The sequence below is a fragment of the Hemicordylus capensis genome, chromosome 6 (assembly GCF_027244095.1).
Source record: "Hemicordylus capensis ecotype Gifberg chromosome 6, rHemCap1.1.pri, whole genome shotgun sequence".
NCBI classification, from domain to species: Eukaryota; Metazoa; Chordata; class Lepidosauria; order Squamata; family Cordylidae; genus Hemicordylus; species Hemicordylus capensis.
Genome location: NC_069662.1, coordinates 37,027,394 through 37,042,604, shown reverse-complemented (window position 1 = coordinate 37,042,604; position 15,211 = coordinate 37,027,394). Strand labels below are relative to the sequence as shown.

Here is a 15,211-nt window from a genome sequence, read left to right as displayed (position 1 = left end):
CCAGCAAGGAGGTATCAGTAAGTAAAAAATATAAAGATAGAATGGTGGCAGGGCTGCCAAGAGCTTTAAAAGCTAAGGACAAGAGTTTCTGTTCTGTATGACAAAGGGGATGGGAAGCCAGCATAGGGACTTGAAAAGGGGCACCACAGCCTGAGCAAGAGTTCTGGATAGAAGACTATGCTGCTCCAGTACCTGGATGGTATCGCCTATATGTCCTGGTTCTCAGAAAGGACATAAAGCATCTCCAAGCCCGCTTTCTACGACAACTTTCTTTTGGACAATAGCTCAACTCGTCAGGCACTGAAAGAACACTGAAAGGAAAAACAGCTGTTCAATTTGCTTGCCTTGCATTCACCCTAATATACTCCTCCTCCGGCTACCAGGCCTGCAGCCATGGGACACATTCTCTTTCCACCCTTCCAATCACACTCTTCCTGGTTAACAAAGGCCCAGCTGGACACATCTGCAGCTGCCAGATCGGGCTTCAGCACATTCTCACAAATGAGGATCACAGTAGCCAACGATGGGTGTTCCCTTCCTAGGTCTGAAGTATGGCAAGGGAATGCTTGAAAGAAGTCAAGGCAGAAGCTGTCCAGAGCATGAACAAGGCAAGGTCAGATTTTTGCAATGTTGAATAGGAACCAGCAAGATGGCAACAGATTTATCGCCCCATATTCAGAGGGAGAAATCAAAGATAAAGAGCCAGTGGGGATTAGCATTTAGAGTGTGGGAGAGTTCTGGGCACAAATCTCCATCAGCCATGAAGCTCACTGGCTGACCTTGGGTCAGTCACCATCTCTCATCCTAATCTACCTCACAGGGTTGTTGTGGGGCTAAAATAGTATAGTGCACAAAATTCCACTGAGGAGGAAGAATGGGCTAAATATCTAATAAACAGCAAATTAAGAAGTCAAAGTTTTGCACCTGGTCAATGGACGGATAGTGGTGCTGTTGCAGGACAGAACAACTGAGGAGGAAAAGATGAAGAGTTATTCAAATATTACAGTGTATGGATCAAGATTATAGAACCTTTCACACATTATGTCCAACGCCATGTACAATGTGTGTACAAGTGTATGCATATAGAATCATTCAGCCATTATGGTCAAGACACATGCAGTAGCATACTTCTTATCTGTGCCCTGCATTTGAAGGCCTGCACCCAGGTTCACATGTAAAGTCATCAACACATGTATAGACATTTCACATTTGTACACATGTACAATGTAGTGTCTGCACAGAGCTTAAGACATAAATCAAAACCAAGTCTGATATAACACTGAGACAGCCAGGCAGTTAAAAGATGGCTGGCTGGAGGAAAGCCTGGGTTAGAGAAATGCCGTTGGGTATCATCATCAGCATATAGCCGGTTCCAAAAGCCATGGGATTTGGTGATGTCACCCAGGGGTAGTGAACAGAGAAAGAACACACACAGGACTACCACGAGGAATCCCCACCAAAAAAGAAAGAAAAAAAGACCGAAGCCTAGTTCTCACTGAGGTGGTAAATCTGCATGTGGGCTGTACCACTTCAGATGGAAATGGGGTATCCCACACCATTACATGTTCCATACTAAAATACTCCCTTTACAGAGAAAGTTAGCATATCTGGAAAAATAGGTTTTAGCTTAGACTCTTCCCTGACATCGAGTTTTCTATGTGCAGGGAATACTTTGGAGTAACATTTCATCAAGTGACCCCACTCTTGGGCTGAAGTTATGTAGCCTTAATTAAGAGCTACATCGGGCTGCTCTATCTTGCAAGACTGAGAAGTTTCTAAAATGAAATGCACTGCTGCTTAATCCTCTCTCCCCTATTCTGGCAGCCTGATCCTAGGCCCCAGATGAATGGGGACTGGCTGTGGCTACTCAATGTTGAATCAAAAGCACTCTGCACATGCTTAAAGGTACCCATTACTTCACATGTTCCAGTGCTGAGTTCTGGCTGGAGTGAGGGGCAAACTACATGGTACATGCAAATGTGTGTGATGGTAGTCTAATAACCACCCATCCTCTTTCTTTTTCTTTTTATATAAAAAGCTATTTTAAGAGAGAGAGAGAGAGAGACTGAAGGCTAAACCAGGTAACGCAGGAAACCTGTAGCAAGGACGTCCTGCATCATGTCTAGGGTGACCCTGAGACTAGAGAAACAGTACAAAGAAGAGGCACTTGACAGAAAAGTAATGGATGAGGAAAGTCAGGTGGCCAATTCTCCCTGCTACTTCTCCACTCTTTTTCAATCAGCCCCCTCAAAACAGTTTTTTTTAATGGGCGGGCAGGAAGGAGGGTACTTGGGATATTAAGACATAGATTTGCATACAGCTCATCCCTGAAGCACCCTCCAGCAGTGCAAAGGTACATAGGAAGGAATATCAAGTCAGACCATTGGTCCATATTGCCTACACTGACTGGCAGCAACTCTGCAAAGTTTTCAGGAGGAGTCTTTCCCAGCCCTACCTGGAGATGCTGCCAGGAATTTAACCTGGGACCTTCTGCATGCAAAGCAGATGCTCTACCACTGAGCCCCTCCCCAGTGACCTAATCACAGAGATTTAGCTGCAGGGAATACAGTAGCTGATTCTTCTGCCATACCGATTTAGAGCTTTAAGACTCAGTACTGATTTTTCTCCCCTTCCACCATGAAAGCAGCAGAGATTTATGCCTCATCTGTCTCTTTTATCTGTCTGAACAGAGCAAAAACTGGGGCTCTCAGTTTGACTTCAGATTTTCCCCTGGTGGGAGCAATATAATTTCTTCTTGGTCTATTATTATCCTCATCCAATCAAAGCAGGTTGGCAAACTGCTAGAACTTTTAACAATGATTGTCAGTGCTGAATTATTGCCAGGTTTCCTTGGTGAGCATGACAGGGTATTCCTGCTTACTACTGCTCCGCATTTACTGGATGGTAGTGGCTGATTTAGAAAACATTGCTGCTGGTACAATTTAAAGATGGAAGCTTGCAAGGAGAAAGGTCAAGTGACGTGATCTGCACTTGCACATGCCAATGACCACCATATGTGGCAAGCACGGCACAGGAGGGCAGTAACTTTCTCCCACAACTGCAATGGGCTTTGGAGGTGATCAGAAAGCAGCGAGATTCTCACCACTACACAATGAGCTCTGAAATTCAGTACAAAGTCAGAGGCAGAATAAAAAGGTTAATGCCCCTCTTGATCCTACTCTGGCCAATTACAGCAAGTATAGCCTTGGTGCTCCCATGACCTTTAGCTCATGTAGTTTAATTTCAGGTCAGCAGACAACCATCACACATAGGGGCTGTTCACACAACCAAGAATTAGGCAGGACAAGTGTCCTAAGTCAGGTTTGGGAGCTGTGCATGCTCCCAGTTTTCAGTTGTGTGGAAGCAAACAACTAGGGAGGAGGAGAGAGAAGTGATTGTGTGGGAGACTTCTGCCTGAGCCCCTTCAGCCAGTGGACAGAACAGCTTTTCCTCTGACCTGGGTATGGAAACTGGGTAGGACGGCGCTGTCCTCCCCAACTCCTGTCTCCCACACAATCACTTCTCCCTCCTCATACCTAATTGTTTGCTCCCACACAACCGAAAACTGGGAATGAGCACAGCTTCCAACCCTGGGTAGGACACTTGTGCCACACAGTTTTCAGTTGTGCAGACAGCCTCCTAGTTTAACTCTGGATGATGTTGCTTACTGGGTATGTATTACCCGGCTGGAGATGCTGAGGGCCACTCCTTGCCCAGTTAGTTGCTGCCCAAGGTCAGTCTCCATTTGACTGGGCAAGAGTGATCCATTTCTGGGTCTGGATGGATGTTCCTGATAGTGGTTTCTGCAGGGGACATAGGAAGCTGCCTTATATTGAGTCAGATGATTGGTCCATTTAGTTCAGCACTGTCTACATTGACTGGTAGCGACTTTCCAGGGTTTTAGGCAGAAGTCTTTCCCAGTCCTACCTGGAGATGGCAGGGATTGAACCTGGGACCTTCGGCATGCAGAGCACATGCTCTACCACTGAGCTATGGTCTCATCCCACGTGGAAAGTGAGAATTCTATTCATGAACTGTCCATGTCACTGACCCCTGGTTGAACTGGTCTCAGACGTGGTGCTGATGTTTGCCCTGTCTGTCTTGGACAGCACCCAGTTTCCATGCTGAAGGCACCTTGCCGGGGGTACTCAGGATTTCATGGCCCCTATTACCACTATGGAACCTTCCCACTGTATCTTCAGGCCTACATGCTAGTTCTATTGTTCTGCACTGGTCTAGTCATAGTGTTGTGTGTACTACGTGGCTTTCCTTTGCCTTTGTCATGGTCAATTGCCCAACCAAGTCTCAGGTCTCTGCAAGCTTCTGCAGTGGTGGGATACTGATGAATCAAATAGGTTCCCAGGTTCTGGGGGAATCTCTCACTATTTCCACAGGCTCTTTGAGCTTCCATCAGTTCCTGGACCTTTCAAACAACGGCTACTAGGCACCTTCTAATATTTTGTTAATAGAACTTGGGACTCAGAAGACCTGAAGATGTAGCTCAGGGGTGGTGGTTAGAGCACCCGTGGTAGAAAACCTGTAGCTCAGTGGTAGAGCACTGGCTTTGCATGCAGAAGATGCCAAGTTCAATCCTCACACTTCTGGGTAGGGCTAGAAAAGCCTTCTGCCTGAGCCCCTTCAGCCAGTGTAGACCAGGCCTGCTCAACCTAGGGCCCCCCCCAGCCATTTTTGGACTACAACTCCCATAATCCCCAACCACAGTGGTCAATAGCCAGAGATCATGGGAGTTGTAGGCCAACATCTGCAGGAGGGCCAAAGCTGAGCAGCCCTGGTGTAAACAATACCAAGCTAGACGGAGCAATGGGGTGACTCAGTAGTATAAAGAAATTTCCTAAGGATCCAACGAGGCACATCTAAAAGCTCATTTGAAAGCTCTCCCTCTATCCAGTGTCAGTTGTTGTTGCCCGAGGATACCATCAAGGTGACCACAGTTGGTCTGGCCAACTACAAACTTGCTTTTCCTAATTAATCAGGAGGAGCTAATCAGAAGGACTGAAAAGACTATCCTGACTTGTCAGGGAGCTGGTAATGCCTCCAAGTGAGGCAGTAATGCTAGCAACTATAAGAGTGGCATTAGTTGATCCATTACTGAAAAATCCTTTCCCTGTTCCTAATCCATTACTTTTGAGAAACACATGTGGTGGTGAAACAGTTTCAGATGTGCCTGGACGATGTAGATCTTTAACCATTTTGCATGGCATAGCATCCACTGGATGAAGGGATGCAAATGTCCCCAGAAGATCAAGGGGCCCACCCCCACCCGCATCCATTTCCCATCTATTTACCCATGGTGGTGGTAGTGGACGAGCCTCTCCCCCACTCCCCAGCCAGCGTGTAGGCCTCCCCATTCCCTGTCATGCAACACTCTCCCTACTCAAATTGAACAGGTGTGAGATGTGAGAGAAGCTGGCGCGCCAGCCAGGAAATTGGGAGGCCCGCACGCCAAGAAGCCAGACTGCACGCCCGCTGCCACCATACATAAATAGAGGGGGAAACAGGGCATGCGTGGTAGTAGGGGGTGTGGCTTCAGCACTGGGGTGCGGGAGCCCCCCAAACAACTTTGTCCCCAGGCCACCAGGAGCCTCCCTACACCACTGCCACTTAGCAATGGGCTGCAACACCGCAGGTTCTTTGAGGCCTCTCACGACACCTCTTCTCTGTCCCCACTGGCATCCAAGTCAGTTTACCTCATATGTCAATCCCTGTGGTCCTCTTCCTTCATACCCATTTTTATGCTCTAATACAGACTATAAATCATCAGGGGAAGAGGCTATATGATTTTGGTGTCCTGTACCCACACTGCACTGAAAAAAAATTACACCGTAACAGAAGCAGTGATAATTTGCACAGATTTTTGCAGGAATCAGCAAATTACGGTTGCTGCTCATGCTACATTTATTCTTACGTGGCAATACTTTCACACAAATACAGTATATTGATCAGTTCACAAATATAGCTGGGCTTCTTTTGACTTGCTTCTTCATTTCTGGAATACAAAGGTTCTTGAACACTACCTAGTGAACCTCCTGAAGCCTAGAAACAGAAGGCTTGAGCCCCTGCAGGAATGGATCTTAAGTCAAATTAAAGTACTTAGCTAACCAAACTGTATACATGTCTTAATGTTTGTTTATGGTTATTTAGCAGGGAGAAGCACTCTGCACATGTTCAGGGGTATGGCTTTGGAGCCAAGACCCAAATCTTTCAAAACAAGTCCTGGTAAATATCAGAATCAGCCTTCAGCGAGATTTGAGAAGGGAGACAAGCTTTCTCTTCTGCCTTCTGGCCTAATGGAGACAGACATACGTATACCAAATCTGGGCTGGGATAGGTAGGAACAAGAAAAATGAAGGGAATTAGATTGGAGTTCACGCCTCCCCTGGCAACTTTGCAAATCTTTGTAGGAAAGACTTGCTTCACAGTTTGAAGATTGGGATTTAGTGTCTGGGCCATTTTCAACCTCATCTCCGCAACGACCAAGGCTGGGAATTTTCCTTTTTTGGGAAAAAATGAAAGCTGGGATTCTGAAATGCTAACAGGAGGCTAGAATCACAGGACTACTGGATCACAGAGAGGAAAAGAACTACAAGACACTAGTGTACCCACTTGCCAGCTTCCTGTTTATACAGTAGTTTTCCTAAATGCTAAACGCGTTTCACACACTTATTTCAGTAATCCTGTTCAACAGCTTTGTTAACAGCCAGTATTTTTTCTCCATATTACAGACGGTGGGGGTGGGGAGGAGGGGGGAGAAGGAGGAAAGGTTGGGAAATTGTGATTTGCCTAAGGTCTCCCAGACAGCTCATGAGTGAGATGTGACTTGAACTGGACATTTCCTGCCCAACAATTCATCTTACCTACTACTCATGGCAGGGCAATCTGTGCACAACAGTTCCCAAAAGATCTACACATGCAGTCTTAAGCAATGCATGGCCAGGTAGAACGTGGATGCACCGCCTTCAAGCGCCTGCAAAGGAGAGAACTCCGGTGACTCAGGGGATGAAACCAAGCTACATACTACAGGAGAAAGCCAAGGAGGACTGCAACCATTAAGGATCCCCCACTAATTTATGCTGGGCAAGAATTCCACGGAGGCATATTTTGCCATTTATGGTGTAAACTCACAAATGAAAACAGGTTCAAAGTGAAGTGGTCCAGAGGCATGGGCAGCCTGCAGAACTGAAGCAAGTCACACACTTCACTCTGTTCCATTCTACAGTCAACTCACATCAGCCAACCCCATTCCAAACCAAACAGTCCTATACCTGAAAGAGCAACATGGGACAAAGAAAAAAAGGAGGAATTTGGCCTTAGGAATGAAGTCCCACTCGATCCTCCTCAACAAGTTATCCCATACTACTTTCCCAGTATCTCATGATGTGTGTCCGGAAGCAGCCTGGCCCTGAAAACGCATGGAAGGGTGACTAATGAACTAGTCAAGGCATGGCATCAAATGGTTACAGGGTTCAGAAAACAATACGCAAAGCATTCTTCTGAACTTGTTAATCACATGGATCTAAGGACCATGTGACAGAAGTCTGCAAATGCTGCCTCTAAGGGCAATCATGCATGCACCCCTGCGTCATTTTAAGTTGATTTTCAATCACAACATAATGTTTGCTCCACATGTAATAGGAAGAGGAGAGCTGGTCTTGTGGTAGCAAACATGACTTGTTCCCTTAGCTAAACAGAGTCTGCCCTGGTTACATTTGATTTGAATGGGAGACTTGATGTGTAAGCACTGTAAGATATTCACCTCAGAGGATGGAGCCGCTCTGGGAAGAGCAGAAAGTTTCAAGTTCTCTCCCTGGCTTCTCCAAGATAGAGCTGAGAGAGATTCCTGCCTGCAACCTTGGAGAAGCTGCTGCCAGTCTGTGAAGACAATACTGAGCTAGATAGACCAATGGTCTGACTCAGTATATGGCAGCTTCCTATGATCTCTTTTTACCCTTAATCTGGCTAGGAGCACAATTTTAGAACATGAGAAGCTGCCTTATCTCAAGTCAGACTATTGGCCCATTGAGCTCAGTATTGTCTACACTGACTACAGTTCTCTGAGGTTTCAGGCAGGAGCCCTATCTGGAGATGAACCTGGGACCTTCTGCATGCTAACATGCAGACAGACGTTCTTCCACTAAGCTATGGCCCCACCTCAAAAGGGGAATATCTTACACTGGTCTGCCAGTAAGCACCTTCTTTTTCAGTTTTAAAGGCGCCGCTCTCTCTCTGGTCCCACTCGGCCTTTTATTACCTTTGGAAGCAAAAGGGAGTCCTCACTGGATTCCCCTTTACAGGTGCTCGAACCTGCAAACCAATCCGCAGATGAACTGGGTTAGGTCTGATTTTATTGCGGACCGGACCACTTTTGTCGGGGCCGGTGCAGTCCACAGTCAAACCAGTCAAACCTGCCCGGTTTGCTGCAGACCGATTCCCATCCAAATGCAATCCAAGACAGAGCCTGCTTAGGAAAGGAGACAATTCATGCTCACAACAAGACCAGCTTTTCTCCCCATATTATTTGCATAATCACATCATACAGGAGGATCTACACTCTTTCAGCACCTCCAAACTCAGCAGTCTGGCTGTATGGATAGGCTTTCGACCTGTGCTGCCCCCCCCGCCCCCACTGTCCCATAATCTTGCTTGTCTCCTATAGCATATAGCAGAGTGGAAATTTGCTGTCCACACATGCTTTTTTATTTTATTTTTGTTTATTTATTAATATATTTTTTATAACGCCCAAAACTTATGTCTCTGGGCGGTTTACAACAAAATTAAAACAAAGTAAGATATTTGTTAAAACAAAAATGAAAAGTTTAAAACATTACAATTTTAAAAATTTTAAATAATATTTTAAAACAGTATTAAAACCATAAAAACAATATTAATTTTTGACATACATCAATTTCACTCGGGAGGCAGGTACACTTTGAGAATTAGCTTTCTTCTCTCCTCCCCTTCCTTCTGTCCAAACTCCTCAGGAATGATAGCAATATGAAAGTAGCATCTACCCAATCATTCAAAATTACTCAGATCTTCAGCAGAACTAGGCACTCTGCAGAAGTATCACCCAAACAAAACATGCCCATTTCCAATCAAGGTGATGAAGTTTTTGGCCTCACTATCTGCATTACATCCATCAAGTCTTACTGACAGACAATGTCGAAGCATGCTGCAGATTAAACCAGAACCCAGATTCTGTTCTAAAGAGGTATCATAAGAACATAAGAATAGCCCTGCTGAATCAGGCCCAAGGCCCATCTAGTCCAGCATACTGTTTCACACAGTGGCCCACCAGATGCCACTGGAAGCCCACAGGCAGGAGCTGAGTACATGCTCTCTCCTGCTGTTAGTCCGCTACAACTGGTATTCAGAGGCATCCTACCACTGCGGCTGAATGTCACCTATAGCCCTCAGACTAGTAGCCATTGACAGACCTCTCCTCCATGAAGTTATTCAAACTCCTTTTAAAGCCATCCAAGTTGTTGGCTCTCACCATATCTTGTGGCAGAGAATTCTACAAGTTGATTATGCATCGTGTAAAAGAGTACTTTCATTTGTTGGTGTTAAATTTTTTGGCAATCAATTTCATGGGATGATCCCTGGTTCTAGTGTTATATGAGAGGGAGAAAAATTTCTCTTTACCAAATAAATTGAAACCAAATAAAGAGAACACATTATTAAAACAGTATCTGCTACTATGAAGATATCTGTTATGCTCTTAGCTCAACACTCATCACCCAAACTCACACATGTCTAGCACACATCAAAAAAATCTGTGTCACACCTGCACCAGACATATTTTCCTTTGCATATTCACCAAATCCACATTAAAGGTAAAGTGTGCCGTCAAGTCAATGTCAATGTCGACTCCTGGCAACCACAGAGCCCTGTTGGTTGTCTTTGGTAGAATACATGAGGGGTTTACCACTGTCATCTTCCATGCAGTATGAGATGATGCCTTTCAGCATCTTCCTATATCATTGCTGCCTGATATAGGTGTTTCCCATTACAGCTGGGATTCAAACCAGCAACCTCCGACTTGATAGTCAAGTCATTCCCTGCTGCGCCATTAGGTGGCTTAAAATCCACATTACTACTACAAAAGTTAGAGAAGCGGCAGTAACTACACTTGTATGCCAAGCCATGAGACTTCGGGGTGGGAGGAGAGGAAGCGAGGTTGATATATTTTTCATCTTACTGACAGACAATGTCGAGACCCTGGTGGCGCAGTGGTAAAACTGCCACCCTGTAACCAGAAGGTTACAAGTTCGAGCCTGACCAGGGGCTTAAGGTTGACTCAGCCTTCCATCCTTCCGAGGTCGGTAAAATGAGTACCCAGAATGTTGGAGGCAATATGCTAAAATCATTGTAAACTGCTTAGAGAGCTCCGGCTATAGAGCGGTATATAAATGTAAGTGCTATTGCTATTGCTATCTTGTCCACAGCTGCTTTGGCAACCAAACATAAGCCTTACAAAGTAGTTTAGGCACAGGTGTTTTTTTTAAGGCACACACAAGGAGCACAGGATGTTAAATCCTGGAAAAGAAACCCATTCAGAGGTCTGGACAACACTCAGGCCAACCACTCATAGTGGGGGTGATGGAAGAGCAGAGAGGGAGAGTCAAACACCAAGAGGCTGCAGAGGGAGGGTACTTAAAGTGTGCTCTGAATGAGTCCTCAGGCAGGCTGCCTGTTTTTAACTATTTGACAGAATTCCTAGCTGCCCCTCCAGCGACTGGAGGTTGTCATGGGGTTCTTGCAGCAGTGGATCCTGGGTAGGAGCAAATTGGGCACAGCCCCCCTAAAGCTCTCCACCTGCAGCTGCCGTATTACTCACTGATAAGTTACTGGTTTCAAAATTATGCCTGCAACATTTCTCAAAACTCTACTGCTCCAGGACCTGCATTTTCTGTGGCTGGAGTGGACTCCAGGCTCTATGCCCTTGATGGACAAGATTACCATAAGAATTCCCAACTGTAATATTAAAAAGCCTCCTAGCCAACAATCAGCTTTTTATTTGTTGTCCCAAGGTGGGCTACAGGAGCCTCAGCCATGACTGATTACCTGACCACTAATCAGAAGCATCTGGAGGCACGCACAGTCTTTGAATGGGGCTGGAAGGAAGCAGGAAGCCCCATTTTTATTAGAGAGAAATTGTGTTGGTGTTCCATCTTTTGTGAAACACGACTGTAGTTTTTGCCAATGGGGGCACTCAGTCTGCAAGCAAATGGAGTTCATAAAAGGTAGCAGCCCAACCAACCCCTCAGAAGGCATTGGGTTTCTCCAGCATTTGCTGGGAGCTTCTCTCTTTTTTTCCCCCTTTCCTTTTTTCTGTTTAAAAATTTCACTAGCAAATCTTAGTAACATTCAGAGATCTAGAAAATGAGGTGGGAAAGGGATGGAATATGGTGGACTGACACTTGCTCTGGGAAGTTCTTTTTACAACCAACCGCCTCATTTCTTCCCCCTTGCTTGTCCTGAGAGTTTAAGCAGGGGTGTAGCAAGGTTGCAGTGGGCCCAGAGACAAGATTTTAAAATGCTCCCCCCCACCACTGAAGCTCAGCTCACGAAGTAAAGAAATCTTAAATGAGGCTGAATAGTGGTAACAAAAAGCATAGTGATAGACAGACAGACAAACATACAGATATAAAAACTATGTGCCACAATAGAACATCATCCTAATTTTTTTTAGGATTTTGTAAATTGTGGACGATACAATGGTATCTTTCTCAGTGGTACTAGAGAAAGACATGCTGTTCTGGTAGCTCCAGGTCTTAACACTCATCAATTTTGGAAGATGAATACAACTGAAGGAAGCCCGGGTGGGTGTATGGCTGGGGGAGTCAGTCATGTGACTTGCCTCTGGGGGGGGCCCCAAGGCAGTGGGCCCCCAGACAACTGTCTAGCCTTGCCCTATTATAGTTACGGCCCTGAGTTTGAAGAAAGCCTGTTACCAGCTCACTCATCTTTCTCTTACCTTTCAGGAGGGAGAGGTTTTTTTAGCTTCCAAATAAAACATGGTGATTTAACTGAAATTACTAATTGAGCAATTTCAAACTTATCCTGTCTGAAATGTGTGTCTTTAATATAGAAATACGTGTGTGTGTGTGTGTGTATGTGTTTTAGTTTAAGAAATTGGAGATTATTGCCTTATACTTATCAGCAACTTAACAGGCAAAGCTTGAAGACCAGAGAAGTCCAGAATAGTAGCTGCACCCCTCTCTATAGTCCTTCTAACAGTTTTATAAAATGTTGCATGGAATTTTAGTCAATTCAATACAGTTTCCAAGTAAAGGCTTAATGATCTCATGGGGGCTTACTCCCAAGTAACTGTTGTATGCATAGGATTGCAGCCTAATGGTATATCCCAGAAATGTTTATATTGTGAGGGGAAGAAAAAAGGTTTGCACTGGGTGGTGGTTGTTTTTTTTAAGTGTGCATTTGTCAGAAGAAAGGAAACAAGTGGGCTGTGTGTGGGTAGGTGGAGGCAAATACCTTGTAGTATTTTCAAGCAGTGTGAAAACTTGAAAATGCAGTGAAACTGCAAATAGGTGCTCAAGAATCCACCCCCTCCCCACTTCAAGTGGTCTTCTTAGCCAAGTCCTGCACTGGGAGAAGAGAGCTGAGACTGCAAGGAGGAAGAGAAAAGGAGGCCATGCTGATAGAAGGGATGAAGCTACTGAGGGGAAGAAGAGGCATGGCGCCAGGGGTGTAGCAATAATTGAGCAGGTGGGTCCAAAGAACCCTGCCCCGGCACCTGAGGGCCCCCCAGCAACACCCTCCCTATTTTCTTCATTATCTCCCTCCCTCTGAGGGGCCGCTGGGGAGAGAGGCGAATACGGGCCCCATCTCCCCTAGCTTACACCCTGGTCTAGCGACTTGGGAGACAAAGAGAGGATGAACATTGCTACTTTCCACACTGACACCCACCATGGACCACTCTAAGGGCAAGATTCCTTTACTCTCAAGCCAGCCAAGGGGCGGATTTAGCACTAAACAGCCAGCTGCCAAGCGCTGGTATGAATGCTGGAGATTTGGGTTGATGAGATTTGGGTTGATTTTACAAATGTGTAAACAACTTCGCAGACTGGAGAAGACCCTGGTCTGGCACTTGCCCTTCCACTTCTTTTTGACTTGTCTCCGGGTTAGACCTGCCTCTTCTTCACCCCACTGATTATTACCCCTAGCTCCCCGCTGCTGCCCCCCAGCCCCAGCAGGCAGCCGCAGCCACTGGCTTCTTGGCAGCAGCGCGGACAAGTCTGCAGTTGATTGAAGCTCGCGGCGCGCTCTCTCTCTCACACACACACACACGCGCGCGCGCTCTTTTTGCTGTCTGGCTCAACCCCCGCCCAGAACATAGTTTTCAATGACAGACTAGAGGCACACACCGAGGGAGTGGCTCCTTGAACAGCACCTTGGACCCGGTAGGTGTCACACACATTTTGCACAGCTACTCTCAACCGCGGGCCACTCCGATTCCGCCAGCCTCTCACATACACACCCTCAGCTTCCAATGCCATCCCTTTCCCGTCTGGCTCCCGCAGCTTCAGGCACCGGAGGTCATCGGCTGTGGTCCCTGCACCACCACCACCACCCTCCTCCTCCTCCTTCTCCTCCTCCCACCCGCTCCCCACTCCCTTGCAATGCTCCACAGCCTCTTGCCTAGTTTGCTTCCGCAGCTCCGCACAGCCTTCCTTCAGCGGGTGCCCAAACCCGAAGCGCAAATTCGCGGCAGGAACGGCCAGGGCGCAGGGTGCCTTGGAGCGGGGCCGGTGGGGAGGGAAGCCCAAGGATGCCCCCACGGGCCCCCTTATTCGTCCCCGGTCTCCCTCTTTACCTGCAAGATGTTCGGGGAAAATGGCGCGTTCCTGCTGCTACTGCTGCTACTGCTGCTGTGCTTTTCTTGCAGATATTCGTGCAGGATGGAAAACTGCAATTTCTGGGCCCGGCCTGTCCCAGATGTATGCTTCCCCCACGAGGGGGGGGAGCCCTATAGCCGGCTGCCCTTGCCGCTGCAACCCTTCATAACCACAACCACCTTCTCCTTTTCCTTTTCTCCTCCATCTTTGCAGCTGGCTTTGCTCGCTCGCCCTCCACCACCACCAAACACTAACAACAACATTCAGTGACGTCATTCGCCGTCACGTGACAGCCCCCCCCGCTCTATAAATAGCCTTGCTCCCTCACTTGCTTAGTCCGTGAGGGGCACGGCTTAAGGGAGGGGAGGAGCCTGTCCATCCCGCGTTAAAGGGCCGCCGTAGAAACTAGCCTGCCAGTGCTTTGCAAAAAGTTTGCAAAAAGAAACATTTTCCAGGCTCTTTTTCCTCCTACTATTGCGTGAAGATTCACACAGTTAAACTGTGTATGAATGCAAAAAGGCTTTCAGCTCGCTGGAACTACCAGGGCGAGGGCGGAAAAGCCAAGAGTTGTAGAGTATTAGTTATTCGGCACCATCAGCGTACATACAGGATGCCCTACAGAGTTTACACAGGCAAAAAGAGACCAGACTTGCCCCCAAGAAGCTTCCAATCTAAAATAAGGGGGAAGGGAAGGTGGCGACGGGCAACTATGGTCAACATCAACAAAAAGGAGTAATGGTGATCGATCTCTCATGCACAAAATTTTACAGCCCATGGACAAGTTAAGAGCATTAGAGTGACCTTTTATCAGCTTCCGTCGATACACAAACTGAGACCTTACCTGGACAGGGATAGCTTGGACCCAGTTACTCATGCTCTGGTTACGTCTTGCTTAGATTACTGCAATGCATTCGTGGGGATGCCTTTCAAAACGGCCCCGGAACTGCAGCTGGTAAAGATAGGGCTGTAAAATTATGAACTGGGACTGGACGTTTTGAGCATATTATGCCCAGAGGCGCACCTAAGTAAATTTGGAGCATGGACCTAAAGACCTTTGGACAACCCCCCCCCCAAAAAAAAAGAAATTAAGCATCATCATCATCAGCCAGGCAACCACACCACCCAGGAAAGACTAAAGAGGATTGGGGGGAGGGTCCAGGGGCTGTGGAGGCCCTGGATTTTGGTCCAGAAGTCCAGGGTACAAGCACCTCTGATTTATGCCAGTGCTGCATCCAGTCAGTCAATTTCCAGGCCCAACTCAAAATGCTGGTTTTAACCTTTAAAGCCCTAAATGGCTTGGGACTAGGTTACCTGACTCAGACTTTGCTCTG

General features: G+C 46.7%; 1 protein-coding gene across 3 annotated transcripts in view; it reads right to left on the bottom strand.

The window, feature by feature from the left end:
• HDAC5 (histone deacetylase 5) overlaps positions 1 to 14,157 on the bottom strand; it is a 138,530-nt gene extending 124,373 nt beyond the window's left edge. The window contains exons 1-2 of one of the 3 annotated variants that reach the window (XM_053265633.1): positions 13,859 to 14,157; positions 193 to 311 (exon numbers count right to left, since the gene is read on the bottom strand). The gene's annotated coding sequence lies outside the window, so the exon portion shown is untranslated. The remainder of the gene's footprint in view (positions 1 to 192; positions 312 to 13,858) is intronic. The other 2 variants (XM_053265632.1, XM_053265634.1) reach the window with 2 other exon arrangements.
• Positions 14,158 to 15,211: the final 1,054 nt, after the last annotated feature.